The sequence below is a fragment of the Lepus europaeus genome, chromosome X, assembly GCF_033115175.1.
Source record: "Lepus europaeus isolate LE1 chromosome X, mLepTim1.pri, whole genome shotgun sequence".
NCBI lineage: Eukaryota > Metazoa > Chordata > Mammalia > Lagomorpha > Leporidae > Lepus > Lepus europaeus.
The window spans coordinates 10,138,480-10,142,110 of NC_084850.1; the positions used below are offsets into that span (position 1 = coordinate 10,138,480).

The 3,631-nt window shown below is 33.7% G+C and overlaps 1 pseudogene; it reads left to right on the forward strand.

The window, feature by feature from the left end:
• Positions 1-426: 426 nt before the first annotated feature.
• On the forward strand, positions 427-1,022 carry LOC133753815 (dnaJ homolog subfamily C member 12-like; annotated as a pseudogene).
• Positions 1,023-3,631: the final 2,609 nt, after the last annotated feature.

The following is a 3,631-nucleotide window of genomic DNA, read 5'->3' on the forward strand; positions in this document are numbered from 1 at the left end:
ACAAGAAGGAAATGCTGCCATTTGAGGTAACATGAAGGAGCATGGAGAACACTATACTAGGTGACATAAATCAGATACAGAAAGACAAATACATTGTACAACTTATATGAGGAATCTAAAATAGTCATAAAAGTGGGGAGGAGGGTAATTGTTGTCAGTCACTGAGGAGTTGGAGTATGTGGGATGCCTAAGACTTAGTGATCTAATGTATAGCATAGTGTCTATAGTTAATATTTTATGGTATACTGAAAAGTCTCCTAAGTGCTTTTATATCAAAATATAAATTAATAATAATAGGGGTCTTCAAGCTGGTTTTTGCTGTTTAGAATATGTTGCTCTAATTATATTATAGACAGGTCTTTTTCTGTTAATTCAGATGCCACAGTGTCTGTTTCTTAGGGAAGAAAAGCTGACTTACTAATTTAAATGGATGCAATACTAAATTACAAGTCAGAAGACACCAACAATTACTACACATTACTGGGATGTGATGAAGTATCTTCAGTTGAACAAATACTGGAAGAATTTAAAGTCAGAGCTTTGAAATGTCACTTTGACAAGCATCTGAAAAACTCCAAAGCTCTGGAGACTTTTCAGAAACTACGAAAGGCAAAGGAGATTTTGACCAATAAAGAGTCAAGCCTGTTATGACCGCTGGAGAGGGAGTCAGATGCTGATGTCATTTCTACAGTGGGAAGCTTTGACTGACTCAGTGAAAACATCAATGCAGTGGGCTGCTAGAGGTAAAAAGAATCTGATGTTGAAATAAGCTGATCAGACTCACACAAACAAGATTGAAAATGAGAACTGGAATGAACAAAGAGAAATAAAAGAAGAGGAAATGGTTCCAATCACAGAAAAAAATGAAGCAAAATGAGTCTGAGTCCCTAGAAAAGTCAAGCTCACAGCAAAATCCAGATTCTCAAAGCTTTTCCAACATGAACTGTTGGCACTTTCGCTTCCACTGGCCTGGAGATGCTCCTTCAGAACTCCTGAGAAAGTTCAGATACTATGAAATATGAAACATTCCTGTGTCGTAAAAGATTGAGTGTGACACTGGTCCCTGTGCTGCCACCACACGGTTTCTGTTCACGTCTAAAACAAGGCGTGTGTCTGTGTCATGTTCGCACTTTGCTGAGTGCCCATGGATTCTTCTATCTATTTGCCCTTTCCCACACAGTGAGAAAATTTAAGACTAGTTTCTTTCCAATAACTGAATAAATTAAGGTTCTTAGATACAGAATAGAGCATATTACATGTGCTTTGCAATTAATGCAATTTGCAGAAATCTATTTAAAACTTGATCTCTGTGTTTAAAAATTTCATTGATGAACAATGATCTCTGTTAGTATAGATATACAGAAAATATTTTGTGACCCTTGACCTAAAATGAGATGTGAAATTACTTGTCTAAACTCCACAGATTTAAATGAGTAATTTCTCCAGAGCTTGCAAATGAATTTATAATTCAATTATTTTGAAAATGATTGGAATAGATGTTTATACTTTAATAAACCTGAATTGAAAGCTATAATTTATTTGAAGAAATACAATTCTACAAGATTTCTTGTGGTATATAAGCAAATGATACGTGTATAAATTATGTTCTAAATCAAAATGGGCCTGTTTGATAATACAACCTCTTTAGATTGGAATTCCTGATGGTCAAGTATAGTCTATGGTTATTTTTTCGTTTGTGAATAACCGAATGAAAATTAAGAATTAGAGCATGGGCCCCTTAGTCAATGGCAGAGTTTTCACTGGTCTACAACAAAATGAGACAAAATAAAAACGCAATTAAGAATTAGGTTTGATTAATTTTAGCAGCTTAAATTTATGGACAATCTTATCTATAAGCCATTTAAAATAAAACTCTTAATAAAATTTTCCCATGTGGACATACAATATGTACACACATATAACATAACATAATAGATCAATATGGCAATTTTAATAATAGCTTTTAAAATCTTTAACTCTTTGTGTAGATTGCTAATTGATTTGAATTGCTTTTTGTTTTTAGTAACCTCAGTTAACCATACTTTCTCTCAGTTGGTATGGTTAATACATTATTGGCTTCATCTGTTTACAGAGCCATCCCAAAGTACTGAATACAATAGAAATGGCTGGAAAAAGTCCATAGGAACCTATAGGAGGACAGCTAAACACAGAACCAACAACGCTTTAGTTTTATGAGCAGCACATCATATATAACTGTGGATGACAAAAGACTTTAAGTTGCCATGATTAAAATTATAAACTCATCAACCAACAAGTGGTGCTTGCTTACTTCACAGTATTTTTGAAGGATTTTGTGGTATTTTACAAGTATTTAATCCTTTAGGCCTCTGGGGCTTTCTCATTAAGATAACTATCATGTCTAGTAACACAAGATCATTAGAATTTTAATTCTCAAACATTTGTATTAATGGCATTTACCATTATAGAAACTTAAAATTTAGTACCACATCACATCTTGACAGTACTTCTAATATAATCCAAATAGCCTGATTAGACGGTGTCTCTATAAGATGAGAGACATAGGTCCTTCGATTCTTTCAGTTGGGCCCAAACTGGAAAAACCAACGACCAAGATTTACTGGAAATTTTAGAGTCCAGATTGTTTGAAACTTTGATTTTTTGAATGCCTGTCAAGAATGCCAAGAAGGCTCAAAATCAAAATATCTGGATGAAATAAGATTCCTTAAAATCATTCCACTACATAGAACAAATTTGATCATTGTCAAAAGGTGATTATTCAAATCTTTGAAAATAAGTACATACTTAAATTACCCATAGCTCTTAATAAAAATTCAGTTGTTTTTGAACAATTAGAATTTAACAGACATCAAGAGAACATAATAGATTACTTCAACACATTGCTTTAACAGAGAATCAGATTTTAATTCTATGTCAAAGAGAAATTGAGCTTCCTGTGATCTTTTTCTGTGAGGTTTCCTTCCTTTACCTTCTTTCATATTGGTGACCATGTTTCTGTATTTCTGTGTGTAACACATCTTTAAGCATCTTTTGCAGGGCAGGACGAGTGGCAACAAATTCTTTCAATTTCTGTTTGCTATGAAAAGTCTTAATTTCACCTTCACTCACAAATGAGAGCTTTGCAGAATATAATGTTCTGGGCTGGCAGTTTTTCTCTCTTAGTACCTGGGCTATGTCTTGCCATTCCCTTCTAGCTTGTAGGGTTTCTGATGAGAAGTCTGCTGTGAGTCTAATTGGAGATCCTCTGAGAGTAATCTGACGTTTCTCTCTTGCACATTTTAGAATCTTTTCTTTATGTTTCACTGTGGTGAGTTTAATTACAACATGACATGGTGAAAATCATCAAAGATACATTTTAATTCGTGTGACCTGAATCTCTGTATCATATGTTTTATACTTGTTGGTAGAAAGAAACTAAAAACATTTTATATGGTTGTGCTTAAGTTTAGTGGTTAAACAAACTACACCATGTTAGATATTTAAGAGGTGTTTCCAAATGCATGATTCTGAAAATTTATAGAAGGCATTGGACCTTCTGGTAAATGTTTTCTAAAGTTGTTATCTAATGGTTGAAACTGTTTGCTAAGTATTCATGTAATATTGCTATTGTCAGCAAGCGATCCAGGATTTG